The following is an 11,871-nucleotide window of genomic DNA, read 5'->3' as shown; positions in this document are numbered from 1 at the left end:
ACATTATAGACCAGCAGCTGTCTTGCAGAACCAGTAATCAGCCCAGCAGCAGCCTAATAACCTAGAGATCAAAATATGTGCTTGGAAGCGTCATAATTCTGCTCAGTTGTTAAAGAGAAGGAAGGTATATTAGCAGATGTATCTTCATTCCAATGCAGGTAGTATTGAACAACCTTGGTCATGAGACCTAGCAGACACAAAGATGTTAGACCACCAGGGTTCCTTGGGGATACCTGGGGTAAGGAGGATGGGGAGAGAGGGATTAAGGTGTATGTTCGTATTTAAAGTGGTTGACTCCGGGGGCTAGGTGTTTAACTTGGCACTTGCCTAGCATGCTGAAGGCCCTGTGTTCGATCCCCAATACCATAAAAATAAAGAAGTGAATAATAAAGTAAGTTTTTGACTCAAAGAACTTAAATTCCAAATAAAAGTTTTATTCAGTGCTGTATAGGGGCCCTTTTCTCTCTCATATTCCCCTAGAGAGAGTCAGTATATGTAAAAGAGTGATTTGTTGTGTATTGTTACAAGCAGGTGCAGTGTGAACTCGAACATGCATTTTTAAAATACATACATGCTGTTCAAATTTGATCCTACTTCGATTTTGTGGTATTTTTGACAGTATGTTTATGTAATTCCTGCTTTGAAAGTAAAGTATCTTTTCCCCTAAAATATCCTCCCATATCATATTATGTGTACTAGTTCTGTTAATAGGTTTTCTCTTTTGTAGACTATAGCAGTAATTCTATTGCTGATGTAAGTCATTTCCCTCTTCTGAAATGTAAAGCTTGAATAATAGAATTTTAGTATTGTAAACAACACTAGTGTGAGAAACTTAAATGCTTAGAGCTGGACTATTAAGTGTGCTTACCTGAATTTAGCACTCATTGATGTTTCTTGGATTCATTCTGTGTAATGCACATTAATTCAGATCTTGTATTGGGCTATGAGTTTGGCAGTCTGTCTTTTGGGATGACTGGCATTTTTGATGTTTGTACTAAAATTTTATGTGGAAAGCAAGAGAGGCTGAAGGAGGTTTGAGCAGTACCTGTGTAACCAGTCTGTTTGAAATGTATAAAAGAAATCTTAAGTGTCTTCCAATGCCTTTATTAAAGCTCACCATAGTATGAGCTGAGCTTCAACTTTTGTTCTTGCACACAACAGCCACATGCACAGCTTTGTACAATGAGAAACACTAACTTGCTTACCATTTGATATTAAGCTACTGCATATTCACTTTCATTGCATAGGATGACTCCTAGTCCAGCATACCCTGTTCTAGAGAGTCTTTGTTCAATAAACTTTGAGAGAGCAATCCATGTATAATCCTTCTCTGAGAGCTTTGGCTCTGTCAGACTTTCTTAGTCTTTTGAACTCTTTAGTGGCACATCTTAATTTAACCAAAATACACTTGAACCAGAATTTTATTTTTAAAAATTATTTTAAAAGAATACAAGTAGATATTAATAAAGAAAACATACTCTTCTTACATCTGTGAAAAAATAAAAGTTCCTAACAAAATAATTAGAATAACAATGGTTAATGTACTGTGTATATTAATACAGTATCTTAAAAGAATGATCTTAAAAGAATGGCCAAAATATTACTGTAGAGTACAAGACATAAACAGGAAAAGATTCTCTCCTACAAAGAAGAAACAAATAAAAGGCCAAAATTTTTTCAGTGAATAAAAGAAACTAGTAATATAAATGAAACAAATTAGCATTTATCTTAAAATATCTTAAAAACAACAGAATAGATCATTTAGGGAGTCTCCCTCTCCCTCACTCTTTCTCTGTATATATATATTTTTAGTTTCTCATATAAAAGAAGCCATGTGATATTGAAGGTTGTATGTCTGACTTATTTCACTTAACATTATATTCTTAAGTTGTATCTATTTGCCTATGAATACCTCAAGTTTATCTTTCTTTATGGCAGAATAGTACTCCATTGTGTGTAAATAGCAGTTTCTTTATCCAGTCATCTGTTGATGGACATACAGACTGTTTCCAAGATCGAGTTATTATAAATCGTGCTGCTGTAAACATGAACATACCTTTATTCCTGTAATATTATGACTTTAACTCTTGTGGGAAGATTCTTAGAAGGGGGTCTCTGCATCAAATGGAATTTCTAGTGTTAGTGTTTTGAGGAATCTCCACACTGAATTCCATGATAGTTGTACTAGTTTACATTCCCACCCAACAGTGTAAAAGGTTCCTTTTCCCCATATCCTTGCCAGCTTTGTTATTATTTGAACAATCAGAATTTTAGAAACAGAATTGCAGGGACTATATGACAGAAACTTTAAGTACGAGCATCTTTCTTTACATGTAGCAGGATCACAGATACAGCCACTACTTTCAGATGTGCAAAAAACATGTAACTTCTTTTTTTCCCCCTTTTCATTGATGTGCTCTTTATCAGAAGGTTCTTCTCACTGCAGGGAACTAAGGGAAGGAAAGGACACAGGGACAACTTATTAAACCTGCCAATCTGTATCATCTTGCGCTGACAGTTTACGCACAGTCTCATTTAGAAAATCTAGTCCCTTGGTTAAATAACGAGTCTTTCAGATTTCCTTTTGTGAACCATTTTGTGAAGGATAATCACAGTTATTTACTATTGGTATGTTTGTGCCTGTTGGACACTGTAAAACTTGTAAAATCTTGGAATCACTGGACATTGCCACCCTCACTGTCTATTTCATATTCTTTTTTACATATACCTGGCTGTTTTTTTTTTAAACTTTTTATCCTGAGATATTATGGATTCCCATGCTGTTGTGAGAAATAGCTAGCCATGGTGGTGCACTCCTGTAATCCCAGCCCTCAGGAGGCTAAGATAGGAGGATTGCTGCAAGTTCAGGACCTCCCTGGCTTACATAATAAATTCATAGCTGGCCTGGGCTACATAGTAAGTTCAAGGCCAGCCTGTGCTACATAGGGAGACCCTATCTCAGAAAACCAAACAAATAAACAAAAAAAAAGTAAAAGACATAATAGATTCTGTATACTTTTCAACTAGTTTCTCTTAATAGTAACACCTTTCATATTTATAGCATAATTTTATAACCAGAAGCTTGATATTAATATGATCCCTTGACTTTATTTAGACTTCACCAATTTGGCATGTACACATTGTGTGTGTGTGTGTGTGTGTGTGTGTGTGTGTGTGTGTCTGTGTTTAGTTATATATAATTTTATCAGTTGTATAGATTTGCTTGTCCACTATAATAAAGCTGTAGAATAGTTTTGTCACAAGGATTCCTTGTGCTACCTTTCTAAAGCCACAGCCACAACCACAACCACAACCACAACCACAACCACAACCACAACCACATCCTTTCCTTAACCTCTCCCTGACTCCTGGCAACTACTAATCTATATTTCACTTCTGTAATTTTGCTATTTCAAGAATGCTGTTTAAATGGAATAATATATAAGCTTTTGAGATTGGCTTTTTTACTCAATATAATTCCTTTGAGATCCATCCAAGTTTTTGTGTGAATTAAATACTTCCTTTTTATTGCTGAGTAGTACTCCATATTCTGAGATTCCATACATAGTTTATGCACCTGTTGAAGGGCCTTTAAGTTGTTTTTACTTTCTTGGCTATTATAAGTAAAACTGTTGTGAACGTACATGTACAAGATTTGGGGAAACATACATTTTCTTTTCCCTATGATAAATGTCCAAGATACAGTTACAGGGTTGTGTGGTAAGTGACTGGATGGTTTTGTAAAACACTGACATACTCTTCCAGGGTGACTACCAGTTTATGGGGCATCATGAGAAATTTTTGACAGGTGCATTATGACGGTTATGTAATGTTCATTTTTTTTTTAGAAGTAGTTCTATTGATGAATTATTTTAATTTTATGAGTTTTATTATATTAAGAAGTGTGTATTTAATGGGAAATAACATCAATAAAATATTAAAATTTTAATATGTAGAGTGTTTAGAATAAATGCCAACATTTTCAACATCAACTGTTTACCTGCTTATAAGATCTAAAAAAAATAACATCAGAAAGAAATTCCTATGTGAACTACAATGAAAGTACAAATAAACCTCTACCACAGAAATAAACTTTGGTTCAATTATCACACCTAAGGCAGCCTTCATAGATGACAAAGCATGTTCCACACACAAGTCTCCCTTAGACAGCATGTGTGCTTAGCTTTCCTTTCTTGTTTGGCAGGCCATACTTGTCACCTCTCTTGTCTTCACCTTTTGCCAGGAGCTTTCCATTATAGTATACAATGTGAACGTTGCAGGAAAATTAAATATCAATAAAATAAATTAAAATATCAAACACATACTGATTGTTTAGAATAAAAATCAACATTTTCTACAATAACTGTTTGCTTATTAAATCTAAAAAAAAACAGAAATAAATTCCTGTGTGAAGTGCAATGAAACAAATAAAATTCTACCACAAAAGTAATCTTTACTTCAATGATTACACCTAAGGCAGTTTTCACACATGAGAACTGCATGTGCCATACACAGGTATCGCTTCCACTGATAGCGCATGTGTTTTGTTTTCCTGTCTTCTTTGGTAGGCCGTACTCCACATCTTGCTGGTCTTCCTACTTTCTGGGGAGGGTCTTGTGATGCTGCACCTGTCTGTTCAGCGGTGTGCTCCAGAATTCTTTTGTGGAGTTCTTTGGGCAGATACGTATTGTTCTTCCTGTGTTGTAATTGATCATTTATCAATTCCAGACCCAGTCCTCTAAGAAAACTTCTCCATGATATTTTGTACTTGTTATTTTCTTTGTAAACTCAGAAACTCTTTATGCCTGATGTATTTACCATACAGTGAAACACAACCATTGGCCAATGCTTTGTGCTTTGAGTGACATCATAGTTGCTGCATAACTCCTCAACATCTACTCCACCTTTTGTTGGAAAATGTGACCATTTCTGGCTTAATTTGTGTTGAGAATTCACTATTAAATCTTTTTTGTTTGTTTTGAGACAGGATCTCCCGACACAGTACAGGCTAGCCTTGAATTCACTATGTAGCACAGGCTGACCTTGAACTCAAAGGATCCTCCTGCCTCAGCCTCCCGAGTGCTGGGATTACAGGGGTATACCACCATCCTAGGCTTCACTATCAATTTTATCATCATGGTGCAATGTTGACAGTATCAATACTACTTTGTTTTCCTTTGCCATCTAGGAGGGCAATGTTATGTCTTTTTGAAATCCAAAGATTGTAGTATACATTTCTCTATTGTGAATTCTAGCATTTTTTCAGAAATGTCAGCTTTGTTCTTGCAAATAGTTACTGTGCTGGTCAACTGGTGTTCTTTTAGCAAATGTAACATCAGTGGGTAACTAGTGAACCAATTGTTGAACCAGTTGTTGGATGTAACATTTGCATTACTTTTTGAAATAGGTGCAACAAGTCTGTCACAACATCATATGGTTTATTACTGCACGAATAAAGACCTGGTGGCTGAGTTCTAGGATAAATTTTCAAATTCAAGGTGTAAAATGCTTTTGGATCTACCTGGCCATATGTTTTTATACCATATTTCGAAGGTTTATTTGGCATACACTGCTGAAAGCTTCAACAATCACTGAATGATACATGCTGTTTGTCAATTGTCTTGTATTTGGATGCTGTATAAGTTGATAGTTCAAAACAAAGCTTTTAAAGAATAGTGGTTGGTTTTTTTTCTTTCTTGATGGGTCTTTTTGTTCTCAAAACCTAGAGAATTTTGAAGGAAACCAAATCGCTTGAATGTCACTATTGTTCTAAGAATCTCAGTGTCACATCTGTCACTTCTGCATAAATCCTTTTTATTCTGATTATTAGAATGGTAAAGTCCTGCTATGAAGGCTTTTAGTTCAGATAGTAAGGTGTCATGATAAATATATTTCTGAGTATTACTATTGATGCATGTAGGATGTTTTACTTGTATTTCATTATTAGTGTATTTCAAAACATCTTGTAGCATATTCTTTGTAAACAATTTCCAACACTGAATCAGTGTTGGGATTCATCTAATAGGTTTCCCCCAGCAAGAACCTAATAACATTTTCTGACCTAGTTCTAACATTGAATTATTCAGGTATACATGACCATTTTGTAGCATTTTGACTAGTCAACTATTTATTTACATTTTTGTTTTCATCCTTATCTGAATCAAAGTCTTCATTTTGCACTTCTGCATCTGGCATACCTTACTAACTTCTTTGGCTTACATGATCCAAGTCATCATCCTTAGCCTAGCCACCAGATGACTCACTTTCAACTGATCAAAAGCAGATTTTCATGCAATACTTTACTGAATTGGCCTAATTGTACAACAAAAATCAAAAGAAAACATTTAATAAAAATCATGAATACACAAAAATGTAACACGACACACAATGTGGATGTGTGACCTATTTACACTTTGACATGTGAATACACCTTGCCATTCATTATACCAAGTGGGTAAACACGAAGATTGCTTTCTGTATTCCCCCAGCAGAGTTACTGATACACATAGCTGGCTACTGTTATGCTAAAGTACATATTTTCATTAGAAAAGTATGGTAGGGGTGTCTTTTACCCACCCATAAAATAAATCCAATCAGCAGTGTATGGGTAATCTAGTTCCTTCATATGTTCACCAGCATTTGGTATAATCAACATTTTTTTTTTGTACTGGGAATCGGACTCAGGACCTTGTGCTTGCCAGGCAGGCACTTGTATCACTGAGCTATATCACCAGCCCTTACCACCATTTTTATTTTAGCTGTTCTGGTAGGTGTGTATGTATCTCATTGTAGTTTAAATTTGTATTTTTTCTAGTGGCTAATAAAGTCCAACATCTTTCATGTGCTTATTTGGCATCTGTCTCTTTTTCAGTGAAATGAGTGTCTTTTGTCCATCTTAGCATAGGAGTGTTTGTTTTATAACTATTAAGTTCTTTATATCCCAGATTATAGTTCTTTGTTGAATATGTTTGGAGATATTTTCTTTGAGGTTGTAGCTTCTCTTTTTGTCCTCTTTACAGAGACACAGCAAAATTTTAATTTTGATAAGCTCTTTTTTCTCTTTTAAGGATTGTGCTGTTGGTATCAAGTATAAGAACTGCATAGCACTAGATTCTAAAGATTTTCTCTTATGGATGTTTTAAAAAGTTTTATAGTTTCACATTCACATTTAAATCTATGATCCGTTTGGAGTTCATTTTTATAAAAGATATGAGATACAGGCCAAATTTGCCCCCCATAGATGTCAAGTTGTTCCAACACTGTTGCTGAAAAGTCTATCTTCCCTCTATTGAATTCTTTTTGCAGTCAAAAATCAGTTGGCTCATTGCGTGTGACTCTATTTCTGAGTTCTCTGTTCCTCAACTAATTTCTGAAAGAGATTGTGTAAGGTGGCTGTTGATCGTTTACTCAGTGGAATTCTCCAGGGAATCCATCTGAGGCTACAGATTTATTGGGAATTTATCATTGCCAGTTCAACTTCTCTCTCTATCTATCTATCTATATCTTTATCCCTATGATCCATCTATCTGCCAAAAAATATATATATATCAGGGAAAGAAAAACTTGTATAAATATTTTAACACTAGATTTAGTGAGATTTATTAATGTATTGCTAAATTTATTGAGATATTTATTAATCACGAGATTAATACAAGTTACCTTTGGCCTCTGTAGTTACAAGAGGTGCTCAAAGTGGTGGCCATTAAATTCCAGACATTTAGTAGTGTGACATGCTGCTGAAATGTACATACATTTTTTGATGGAGTTGATGCACGTGTATACACACATATATAAACATATACACGTATATGTATATGTGACTTCAGTTTATTCTTTCATTTTTGGTTTTTGAGGAATTGACTGATTTCTTTTTAAGTTGTCAAATTTATGAATATAAAGCTGATAGTATTTATTTCCTCTTAGTGGCCATAAGATCTGTAGGGATCTCCTGTTTCATCCTGATATTGATAATTTTTGTCTTTTTGTTGGTTTTGCTATAAGTTTTATCAGTTTTATGGAACTTTTTGAGGAATCAGCTTTTTGCTTCATTGATTTCCTCGTTTCCTGTTTCCAATTTAATTAATTCCTGTCATTATTATTTTCTTCCTTCTCCCTGCTTTTGATTTGTTTTTTTCTAGTCTTAAGGTAAGAAGTTAGTTTATCGATTTCAGACATTTCCTGATGTGTGCATTTAGTGCTATAAAATTCCCTCTTTATGCTACTTCAGCTGCATCCCACATATTGATACATTTTCATTAAGTTCTACAAAATTAAAGCTTGCTTTGAAACTTATTTCATGGATTATATAGAAATGTTTTATTTCATTTCCATGTGTTTGAAGATATTCCTGTTGTCTTTCTTGTTTTTCTCTTATTGATACTTAATTGGATTCTATTATATTCAGAAAAAATACTCTATATTATTACAGTTCTTAAAATTTATTATGGTTTATTTTGTGGCCCAGGATGTGGCCAGTTTTGGTGAATGTTCTGTGGGCTCTTAAAAGAAATAAATACTCTGCTGCTGTTTGGTACAGTGTTTTCTATTTGTTGTTTTTTTGTTTTTCGTTTTTCTTCTGGTACCAGGAATCAAACTCACGACCTTGTGCTTGCCAGGCAGGCGCTTTGCCGCTGAGCTAAATCCCCAGCCCCTAGTGTTTTATATTTGTTAGTGACACTGTTGTTTTCATCTCCTTCCAGTCATTTTCCCCTAGTCTTAAAGGGATATTTAGAAATGTATTTTGATTTATATTGTTTTTGAGTTTATGAGATTCTATTGTAGTCTTAGTCATTGATCTAATGTATTATATACATATGTAAGGTAGCAATCTATTATTATTGAGTTTTATCACTCAAATGAGGTACTGTATAGGAAACTTGGTTTCATTTAGATCCCTTTACTCTCCCCACTTTTTAGATATATGTATTCATTTTTTTTCTGTCTTCATTTTGTTTTTGAGCCCATTGATTAGAATGGTTTTTCATTTCAGTTGTTATACTGTCCTTTTCACTTCGTAGGTTTATTTTTTTTCCATAGATTTATTTTTATACTTGTATTTCTTTGCTGAAAAGTTCTACTTTTTTTTTTTTTACTATTTTCTTTTTTGGTACTGGGAATGGAACTCAGGCCTTGTGCTTTCCAGGCAGGCACTGTGCCGCTGAGCTACATCCCCAGCCCAGTCCTACTTTTTTTCATTTGGTGCAAGAGTGCTCATTGAATTATTTGTGTAATGGTTGCTTTGAAGTCCATGTCAGGTAATTCTGACATCTCTAATGTCTGTTGATATCTTTTAATAGTCTTTTCTGTGTGCTGAGGTTTTCCTGCTTCTTAGTATGACAAGTAATTTGCTGTTGAAACTTGGACATTTTGGATATTATGTCATTAAACTCTGAAATCTTAATAATCTTCTGTTTTTGTCTGGCTTTTTCTGGCAAGGAGGAGTGTGTGGTAGGTGAGGTGGAAATTCACTTTCCTCATTCCACTCCACTGACACCCACTGAATGGGGCTCCTTGTTACTGCTTGGTGTGGGTGGGAATTCAGCTTGGCGCCAGGCCTCCACTGACCACTTTGGCAGAGGGCACCAGGAATACCTTGTTATTGCTCTCCACATGGCTTCTACTGGTACCAGCCTGATAGAGGGTTGGACAGGCTCTCTACTCAGCCTTTGCTGGCATGGATGGTGGCACTATTTTCCTGTTTGCTTTGGCTGGAGTAGGGTGCTTATTATCTGTGTTTTGATCTTGCTGGGCTATTCCTTACCTGGTCATTTTGTTAGGGAGAGCAGGCTTTTATTGGGGCTTTTTTTTTTCTCTGTGCCCAAGGCATTTCTTGGTTGCTTGGTGAAGTAGTTTTATTACAGTTGCTTTAAAATCTTTGTCAGATAATTCCAACATCCACTTCTTCTTAATGTTGATACTTGTCAGTTGTCTCATGTAAGTTGTGATTTTCATTTTTCCTTATATGCTTAGTGACTTGGAGTATATCCTATTCATTTTGGTATTATGAGTCTCTAGATCCTATTTAACTTTTTGTTAAAGTAAGTCCTATATTGAGATATAGCATGAGGGCTGTGGGTGTGTGCATGCATATGCTCAGTTTCCAACATTCAGCCCCGCTCATACCATCTCTGCAAAGGTGCTGATGTTGAGATGGATGTCCAGCTCCTCACTTGGGTCCATGAACACCTTCCCAGTGGAAGTGGACCACTGATTTTTACTGCCTCATGGCTTCTGCCTTCAGGCACTGCCCTGGCAGGGGAGGCAGAGTGCTGCGGTCTAATGGGAGATGGAAAATCAGCTACCTGCTCAGCCCCACTGAGTCCAGTAGGTGGGAGAATTGGAGTACTGTCTCCTGCTTTCTCAGTGTATGTGTGAGTGTGTGTGTGTGTGTGTGTGTGTGTGTGTGTGTCTGTCTGTCTGTCTGTCTGTCTGTCTCTGTCTTTTCCTATTTGGCCCCACTGAAAAGTCAGTAGGTAGTGGTGCAGTTTTCTGTTGGTGTTCTCCTGGGAAAAGTAGAAATAAAAAGATTTTCTGTTGTTGGCCTACCCTTTTCTTTGTATTTGGGTGGGAGAATGTGCTTTCTGCAGAGCATTTTTCTTATTTGCCCGTTGGCAGTTCCAGCTTAAGGGCTTCGGTAGCACCCTATTGGAGATGTATGAGAGATAATAAGGAAATCCAGGGGACTCACTGCAGTGTTGTTCTTCAAGCCTTGCAGTCTCTAGGCAATCTGTGCCTTCTTTCCATCTGATCTACCTATACTTGTTTGTGTGTTATATCCAGGGATTTTTAGTTTTATGGCAGGCCAGAGAGAAATAGAGCTATTGCATTTGGACCAGAACCAGAAGTCTCTGTGTATAACGTGTAATAAAAATTCCAAAATAAATTCTGTAAACATTTCGTATGATAATAACATGAGTTCATTTTCCAAACATACCGTATATCAGGCAGTGTAAGTGATCCTTGGGACTATAGACAGGGACAGGACATCGTCCTTACTTTCGCACGGTTCACCGTTTTATACAATTCAGAGACCTGTGAAATAAATGTAGCTTGCTTGTAACACCAGTAGAAGACCTTCACTTTTTAATTTTTTCTTTGCAGTAGGAATTGAAGCCAGGACTTCATGCACAGTTCTTTATTTTAGAAATAAAAGTAAATCTAGCTCTATACTACCTTGCTTGTGGGATTATTGGAGCTCTTTCCTTTCTCATTATCTGATACAATCCTCCTTTGGTTTATGAGGTACCAGACAAGTGGAGAAGGGGCCTAGTCCTTCCTGCGTTGTGGTTACCTTTATTACCATTTGCTGGTTACTCTGATTACCATTCAACCCTCTGCCAGGAGCTGCCATCTAGCAGGTAGTGCATCCCAGGCTAGGTGCTTAGTCATCAGATAAGATAAATCTGCAAGTAGCAGCAGTCAAGAGTCCTAGCCCCTCCACCCTGCTACATACAGGGCCCCTGGCCCACCTGCCTGTTCCTGGCAGAACTACGGCTCTCCATGGTCTTTGGGTGGGAAGTTCAGCTGAACTGCTATTGTGATACTGAACTAAAAAATAACAGTAAGTACTGATAGTCGCCCCCAAAGGAAAGAGAAGCCAGACCTCAGGGACATAAACCCCATGGTCCCTGAGTTTCTTTGGCAACTTATTTTTTTTTTTTTTGGTACTGGGTATTTAGCCCAAGGCCTTCACATTGAGCTACACCTGCAGCCCTTGTGAACCATTTCACATAGGGCATCATTATTACTACTACTATTACTATTATTAGTATTATTATTAGTAGTAATAGTAGTAGTGGTATTTTGAGATGGGTCTTGCTAAGTTGCTCAAGCTAAGCTTGAATTTACAATTCTCCTGCTTTAGCCTCCCAG

The 11,871-nt window shown here is 36.4% G+C and overlaps 1 protein-coding gene across 6 annotated transcripts in view; it reads left to right on the top strand.

Moving 5' to 3' along the window:
• Cdkl5 (cyclin-dependent kinase-like 5) overlaps positions 1–11,871 on the top strand; it is a 205,828-nt gene that overhangs the window by 88,166 nt on the left and 105,791 nt on the right. The window lies entirely within an intron of this gene.

This window comes from Chinchilla lanigera, unplaced genomic scaffold (genome assembly GCF_000276665.1).
Source record: "Chinchilla lanigera isolate Chin_1 unplaced genomic scaffold, ChiLan1.0 scaffold00185, whole genome shotgun sequence".
Taxonomy (NCBI): domain Eukaryota; kingdom Metazoa; phylum Chordata; class Mammalia; order Rodentia; family Chinchillidae; genus Chinchilla; species Chinchilla lanigera.
The sequence above is the reverse complement of the archived record's forward strand: the minus strand, read 5'-3'. Positions and strand labels throughout refer to the sequence as shown.